This window comes from Haliaeetus albicilla, chromosome 25, assembly GCF_947461875.1.
Source record: "Haliaeetus albicilla chromosome 25, bHalAlb1.1, whole genome shotgun sequence".
NCBI lineage: Eukaryota > Metazoa > Chordata > Aves > Accipitriformes > Accipitridae > Haliaeetus > Haliaeetus albicilla.
Genome location: NC_091507.1, coordinates 19,401,585 through 19,410,524, shown reverse-complemented (window position 1 = coordinate 19,410,524; position 8,940 = coordinate 19,401,585).

The following is an 8,940-nucleotide window of genomic DNA, read 5'->3' as shown; positions in this document are numbered from 1 at the left end:
CTTCGGGTCCTTGGCAAACGGTTCATCCCATGCACAGTGTTAGAGTTGGGTTTAGCACTGGGAAAGGGACAAAGCCTAAAGCTCCAGTTAGCATGGCACTGGTGAGGGGCTTCTGAAGGGGAGTGTGGGCCACAGAAAGATTTCTCCTCTGATGGCTTTTTCATCTGGACCATCGCTTTGGGTGCCTGGCTAAGGATCAGCTGTGCTCAGGCTTTAGGGCTAGAGATGGAAGAGGGACAAAGCCTAGAGCTCCAGCTGGCACAAGTCTGCAAAGGGTTTGGAAAAGGCTGGAATGAACAGCAAAAAACTTACCCCCACGCTAAATTTTTCATCTCAGCCATGGCCAAGTGTTCTTATCTACAGAGCAGCCCACACCTCAGTTTAGGGTTACGGCGAGGACACTTACAGGTCCTATAGCTGCAGTTGGCATGGGGTTGTTACTGCACTGCCAAAGGAAAGGGGAGGCTGCAAACAGATTTCTCCCCTCACAACTTCTTTATCTTGGCCATGGCTTGGTCTCTTTGGCAAATGCTCAGCTCACACACAAGGTTTAGGGTTAGGTTTGGGACAATGTCGAAGCCTAGAGCTCCACGTGATGTGGAGCTGCCAAGGAACTCCCTCAAAAGGAGGGACTGGCTTCATTAGGATTCTGCCTCTGAAAACTTCATCATTGGTGTGGCTTGTGCTACTTGGTGATAGTCCAGCCAAGGCCAGTGTTTAGGCTTAGGAGAAGGAAAATCCTCAAACTCCAGTCGGGTTGTGGCTGCAAAAATATTTCTCCCCGATAGCTTCTTGATTTCTGCTATAGCTTGTGGTCCCTGTAAAATGGCTTAGCCCATGCTTAGGGTTAGGGTTTGGGTTGGGAGAGGAACAAAGCTTAGAGCTGCCATGAGCTTGGGGCTGCCAAAGGAAAGGACAGGCTGCAAAAAGACTTCTCCGGAACTTCTTCGTCTGGGCCCATGGCTTAGTGTCCTTGGTTAAGCCTCAGTCAAGTCCATTTGTCAAGGGATGTCAGTAGATGTTTTTCTCTCTAAGTCAGTGGGAGTTGGATCATGTCCATTTGTTGTATTTTCCTCCTCAGGGTTCAAATCAAACCTTATTTAGATGTTATGTAGAAGTCTTTTGAAATAAAACTCCCACCCAAATCTCACAAACTTGGCTGTACCCAATGATTGCTCACAGCGCTCCAAAGGAGGAAAATATCATTGATGTGAGGTAGACACCATAAATAACTCCATGGGACTGATGCTTCTTGGCTGTGCAAACCAGAAGATATGATACTCAGACAAATCCATCATTTTCTTAAGGTGGATAGAAGTCTACCAGTCCTTGCTTATGAGCAGATTCTGGTCATAACTTCATACCTGCAAGCCTGTTGACATTTCCACTTAAGTAGCATCAAGTAAGTCCCTCCTGGGACATGGCCGATTCAACACGGTATTGCCACAACAACCGAGCTCTTCAGTGGGCAGTCATACATGCAAGAGTTTCAGCCAAATGGGTCACAGGACACATGCTTGGGCAGGTCAAGGAAATTTCTAGCCTTCAATTTTTCTCTTTTGCTCAACAGAATCAGTGGGAGGGTTCACTAGCCCCAAACCCTGAACAATATCTACTAAATGTGTCCTTCAACGAGGGAGTGGAAGGAAGTAAAGTAATGGTACACTCTTACAACCTGGCTCTGCTAAGAAGGTGATGGGGAGGGGCAGGGCTCACTTTGAGGTGCTGCAATTTGAGTACAGCAAGAAATGAAAAAAAAAAAAAAGCATTTGAAGTTGAAAAAATTCTTCCTGGCAGAAAAACTGGATTAAGGAGAAATGGGGGCATAACAGGAAAGGTAAAATTATGAAGAAAGGAATCAGTAGGGAAAGAGAAGGCCAAGGGCTCCTGTTAAGGAGAAAGGGTAGTGATTAGAGCAGGCGTGAGATACAGGAGACCCTTCAGAGCTACTTCTCACCTACATCTGCAGCAGTAAATGGGCCAAGGAGCAAGACTCTCAAGCTAATGGTCGATGGGTCAGGAGCATGAGTGGCCTACTGGGATGAGAAAGGACGCTCATGTACTGGCACTCATGCCTGGCACTTATCTGAGGCAGGATGGAGGCAGAGATAGATTTGACATCTCACATAGGTTTGCAGGTATCAAAGCCACCAGCTAACAGCCGTGCCTACGTAACAGGAAAAAATGTGATTTAAAGGAAACCCTGTGGAAAAATGTTCACCCTCCTCTAGCGTCTCATGGACGGCAATCTCCAGGACACTACCACCTGCGCCCGCCACTGACAACTTGCACAACGTGGATCACTGATGGTGCAAGTGTTGCGGGTGGCCTTGTGTGACCAGCCAACCTGTGCTCAGGCGACTGCGTTCCTGGAGCAACGAGACCCAGCACAGCCTGCCATGCTGCCCAGCTGCCACATCAAGCACCCAGCAAAACCGCTCTCACGGATAAAGCCAAAGTGCCGCAGGTAATTCCCAGCAGCCATACCCATCTTTGGAGGTCAGAGAGAGCAATGTTGGGACTTGTAGCTAATTTGGTGATTCCTGGTTTGCCACCCTGAGCTTGGTGCTCTGGAAAGATGTTCGTACTCGGCACTAACAAAGGCTGGGGCTGGCAGAGGCTGTTTGTTTTTCATTGAAAATGCAGTTTAGCACACAGTGAGACGTGCTAGTAGGTCCCATCACGTGCTTGCACCTGCACGCAGTTAAACGGCTTGTTGGATCAAGGCCACAAGGGAGACGTTTGCTGGGATGGAAGAAGAGTAGGACAAAAAATACAAGATCAAAACAATGCACTTGGCACTAGAATCAAGAACCTGTTTTGGTGCCACAAGGGTCCCAGCTCTTCCCAAAAGCGTAGAGGGCTCAGGGCACAACACGTTTCAGGTCCTGCTGCAATCTCAGCCATGTTACAGGTCTGAAAGTACCAGACCAAGCATCAGTTTTTAGAAGCACGGGTGCAAAGCTAACATGAACTGAAAGTAAGTTGTTTATGCCCTTGCTCAGAAACATGACATTCAAATCCTATTCAGAATTAGCCCTGCAAAAATCAAGCAAACTTAATAGCTCATATCAAATTTGGCCTCGCATCAGGAAAATTTCTGTTGCCTTTGTAAACACAGCTGAGTCTCCATTTTTCTCCTTCCTATTGGCAACGTACTTCACTTGCTAAATAAAGATATCTAAACAATCTCTCTTTGTACAATAATTTTTATGCTTTCCCCATCAGTCTATTTCAGTCAGCTGCTTCTACTCTGTGCAGTACAGTGCAAAGCAGCATTCAGAGCATGCATTAAAAATATTTGGGGTTTTGGTCAAGGCACTAACAGGAAACCCCAAAATTTTCTGGGTGTAAATGCAGGGTGAGAGAAAGCCCCTCTTTCATCATGTACTTCTACAAGACAATGTCTGGTTACTGTCTCCATTACAAAAATCTCATTTTTCTGGACAGAACTAATGGTACAAATTTACTCCAGCATAAAATCCAGTATTCAGAATCTACCAAAAATCTTTTCCATGCATAAAATATTTCATTTCTCTATTTTACATCCTAAAATCACTATTGCTCAAACCTCTTTAGTTATTTCTGCAACGTAAACACTTTGTAATGAAATTGCTTTTATTTTTGCCTTCCCTTGGAACTCCCTGTAACTAATTTCCATTCATCCCCACCCCTAGACGGGACTTATCCTGGGCAGAAACATCTGCTCAAGGAGAACTGGAAACCGATAGTTTTTTCTGTCCAGACTTTTAGACTTTATGCCAATGAGTAGAAATCACTGTTCAGCAGAGTACCGCTGACTTCAACAGGCTTTTGGGTTGAGGGCAATCCCAGCAGCAGTTACTCAAAAATACCCCCTCCAGCTGCAAACTGCAGCATTGCTGCACCCAGCCTGAATTTCTGCCAGATATTAATCCTAAAAAGCAAGAGTAGCATTAGCTTTGAATGCAGATGGGTTAGGCCAGGCTCTCTATACACTCCAGCCTCAGTCTAGTGATTTCTCATGTGTCAATCCAACCCCAGCTTTTTTCTAATCATCCTCAGATGAGAAACCCCTGTGAAACCAATTGCTATGCTACTGGTGTAGCCCGGTTCCTATTAAAATAAAATGGGGGATGATGATGAGAGGGAAGAAAACTGTGTGCTTACCAGTGGTGTCATCTGAACAGCAGCGTGGGCTCTGTAACTGATACATGACATTTTAAGCACATGTGAGTCCTTCTCACATGCTGCAGGGAAAAAGCAACTCCCCTGAGACTTGGGAAGGATTTACTTGCCTCCCTATGCCTTGACTTACAAGTGCACTCCATTAATTTGATTTTAAATGACACTGAAGACAGTGCACAGTTGCCATCTAACCTACTCAAATAAAGAATTTAGTTTAAAAAAAAATAAAAGCTGTTGTCGTTTCCATCCGAGAGCAAGCGCTTCTCACTTCACCAGCTGCACAGGCAGACCTTTGTTCCATAACCCCGACGCACATTTCCAGCGGCCGACACGGAGGGACAGATTGTGCCTGGCAGAGAGAGGATGGGTGCGGAGAGAGTCCCACCGGCGTGCTGGCCCTGTGCCTAACCGCGGTCGGGATGGGGGACAGAGAAACCGTGCCGGTCTGTTTGAGCCGCCAGATTTCCTTACAGGAGATGGTTTTCCCTACCCACCCTAGGCTAGACCAAGTTTTCGTCCCCTGCGAATGTGCCCTGTTGCCAGTCGTTACCCAGCTGTTGCAGGGCTTGTAATTCAGCTCCATGCCTCCATCATTGTGAAAGAGGTGAGAGAGAAGAGCCGCATGCAGAGGAACATTGATTTTTAAATGGCATTTTGTTTCGGAGTAAAACTCAATTAGAAAAGATTGAAAACACCTCCCATTAGGCTTCTGGAAAAGAAACCTCCCTGGGGTTTTGATAGCAACAGGCGCAGGCGAGGGCTGTTCGTCCCAGCACTGCAGCATGGAAACTGCTCCTTCCATAGGCTGGGGCTGGGATGAGCCCCTTCTCGGGGTCCTGCACAGAAGAGATGGCTGTGGACTGTCTCCGCATAGGAATCTTGATCCATATGCTACACACATGCCACTGTCCCCATGTTTCAACAGAGAAGATGGTGAGTATCAGGAGAGAGGAAGATGAAAGGTCTGCCTGATTTTTGCATCATGCTCAGCTTCAAAAGGGCATCAGAAAGACTTCCCCCCCCGCCATGAGAAGATAGAAAGAGCCTAGAAATAAGCACCAATTATTGGCTCCATCTGCATTCATACTGCTGGAAATAATTTTGAATTACAAACATACTAAGGGCACCTTGTACTTGTACAGAAGCAGCACCCCCCATGGAGTGATTCCAAAGGAAAAGGTTTGGTTTAGCCTCCAAGTTGCACCCACCGCTTAAATAGCCTCTCTGTTAGGATCCAAGCTTACTCCCCCTTTTTTTAAAAAATGCAAATAACATGAAAATGCATAAAAATGCATGTTTAAGATTAGGCAACAGGAATTTTTCTCAGCAAACATGTTACTGAAGCCCAGCAGATCCAGAAAGTAGGAAACGTGCTATGAACGGGGGTAAAGAGGCAGGGGTTTATAACCAGTAAGTGAGGACAGGGATGGAAGAGCAGCAATACCACCAGTCAGTTCACTTCGGTCAGCTGCATAACTTCTGCATCATAAAAGTTCATGCTCGTACTGCAAACACAATTGCTAACTTTCTCCGCTGGCATGAAGGTTTCTTCGGATCAGATCAGAGGTGCTCAAGTGAAATTAAACTGGCAGTTTAATTCTGCTACTGTACAGTGCCTGCTTTATGAACAGACAGCATCTACGTCTGGACCTGTCAATCCAAAACTTTAATTTATTTCAGAACTGAAAGCATAGAATTTTATGAAGAAGGAAAAAAAAGGGGGGGTGGTGGTGTAAGAATGCCACATGGCAATGCCTCACATTACAAACACGTATTTGCAAAATTATAATAAGAATGCCTCAATCACAATGCTGATTTTACACAAAAGTAGAATGGCTCCAGAAATGAAACAGAACCACCTGCTTTTTTGGTCTTTTTCTGGCTCTTCTAGTTGCATTAGACATGCAAACTACATACATATATTTGCTTTTTCAAACGAACACAGGGGAGACAATGAAGCAATCTTGTCTGTGGCAAGTGCCGGGTGCCTACTTAACACGTTTCACTAAACTTCCCAAGTCAGCCCTTCTGCTGAGCCAGAAGAGAAAACCCGGTATCAAGCCCAGGTTCACCAACTTTGGCTGATGCCACCTCACCAGCTGCTCCGTGATGGCAGAACCTCGGCGCTCACTGTCCTCCTCTCCCCTCAGCCAGAGCAGGGACGATAGCGAGTGCCGACAACGGCCCGCTTGGGTGGAAAGCCCTGGAAGAAGGGGGTGGCTGCCAGTTCTTGCCATGCCTCCAGTTCTGGAATACGGGCGTGCGGAGCGAGACGTGATTTCGCAGCACCGTGAGAAAGGGCTGTTCTGCTGCGGTGTTGGTTAAAGGTTTAAAGACTTACGAGCAGGATGAGAGACAGAGAGACTGAGGCTGACTTTGCAGCCTGGGGAGGAGCTGGAGTCAGGGAAGAGAGGGAGGAAGATCCCAGACTTCCCAAAGTATCTCAGACCCCAGACTAAAGAAGGAAGAGACAACCATCGAAAGGAAATCCATACAAGCACATCAGCAATTTCTGCCTTAGACTGTATGTTTTGAGTGCTCGCCAAGTAATAAAAAAGAGCTGGTTTTAGAAACCCTTCCCAAGCGGCTGGGTAATAATAACTCAACGAACAACGCTGCATTCGTGGGGCCACCCCTGGCTGCGCATGGAGCGGCTCCATGCACGGCTACGAGAAAGCCCCGCGCTTCCAGCAAATCCGCTCTCCAAGGGGATGCTCTCCCTTGCCTCTCACTCCAAAAGCTTCTCCAAGGCTCTCCAGAGTCATCACACACCAGCCTGTTAAGAGACCCCGAACTAATTACACTTGTTTATACTTCCAAAACGTGCTCACAGAATGACTTAATTCCCGTTATTAGCACTTGACACGACGGACTGGTTTGCTTGACACAACTGCAGCTCCGCTCAGCGCTCAGGCAATCCCCCAAAGAGCAATCCGGAGACGTTCCTGCAGCTCATCCACACCTGGGCAAGCTGGGTCTCACCTCTGGAAGGATCGATACCGGTGCCTGAAAGATGTACGGCGGTCTCAGCTGCACAAGTACCGTGGAGCATCCCTGACATCAGCCAGCTCTCGAAATTGTTGGCGTTTATCTGCTCACCCATCACTTGCATTAGCTTTCTCGCTGCTGACTGCTGGGATGATCCAGTTCTAAAAGGCTCCACTGCTGCGTTGTACATCTTAAATTATACATGCAGTGCTCTGCCATAGGAGAAGAGCAATCAAAGTGATTTATTTCTGGGTGAAGAGAAAGCGTCCCCTTTGTCTCAAAACAGTAATTACTGTGGGCCACATTCCAATGCTAGCCTTAGTCAGGGCAGAAGTTACTAGAACAGAGATTATTTGTGGAGTAAGGTATTTCTCAGCAGGTATCAGGATGTTGGTTTTCAGCCCTAAAGCTCCTACGTTAAATACCACATCTTTAATTATTTCAATTTATCTTTAATCAAACGATGTGTAACTGCAGTGCCTCCCTTTCTCTTTGCTGATAGCTGCTCCCATAAATACACAGAAAAGCAATTAATTAGTGCAAATTTTAGAACAGAAATAGCTATGCAGATATCTGTGAAGATGCTAAAAATGTCAGGAGAAAAGCAAGATAAATGTCAATGTTATTAAAAATAAATGTCTACTTAATGCAACATTTACCTAAATGTTTGCCAGGAAAACAGTAAATACAGAATTTAAATCCTTATGTAGCACAATTACATACAGAGGCTCAAAGGGTAAACTCCAGCCCTGCGCTGAAAGGCAGCCCGAGACGAAAATTTCATTCTAAGGCTTTGTATCATCTGTGCTGGCCCTCTGCACAAAAGTGGACTTTATCCAACGTACAGTGCCTTTGTAAACAGCCCACTTCCTTTTACCAATACCGAGATTAGTTTTCTGATGTTTCCTTCCACATCCACAAAGGTGCCTCATCAAACCCCGCACCCTGGCAGAGTATCAGGATTTAAACTCCTTTTTCCACCCGTCGGGGCCTCTCAGTCGCTGCTCCGCAGGACCGAAGCCTCAGGCCCCCGCGAGACCTGCTGTCCTGAGCTCTAAATACAAGCCCCTGTACTGGCAAATAATAAATGAGCGTTTCTTACATTCTCCCAGTTTATCAAATAATGCAGGTGGCTCTGCCAGTGAGCTGACTTATTCATCACCTCAGCAGCCTCCAGTCTGCACGCACATCTGCAAACTTTATCAGTAATGATTATATGTTTTCTAGCAAGCTACTGATACAAGTGTTAAATAGCGAAAGGCCAGCAAACGATCCCCGAGGAACCCCTCTATACACGCACCGGCTCAGCGATGATTCCCTCCATCCATCTCCATTTGGAGGTCTGTCAGCGTCAAAACCATTTTCTCTTGGACATTGTTCATTTTGTCTCTGGATCAAGATGTGAAGGAGGCCCGCTCAGAAGACTACCGCACCTTTTATCAGGCAAGTTTGTAATCTTGGTAAAGTAAAATACAACAAGCTGATTTGACGAGGTCCGTTTTCCTTAGGCTCAGGTAGATAGACATTAATGAGGTGGCCCTCCCTTAATTTGTTATTAAAGGAGTCCTATTCAGTTGTTGCATTATTTTGCCTTGGACCAATGTCAAGCTGACAGACCTATACTTACCACCACCACTCCATTTTCAGAGCATGTTAACAATATGCTTTTTTTTCCCACTTACTGACTAAAAAGCAACATATAGAGGTCAACAGAGCTCCTCTCTCCAGCTCTTTAAAAATTCTCGGATACGAATTTCTTGGATTTAATGATTCTAAAATGTTCAG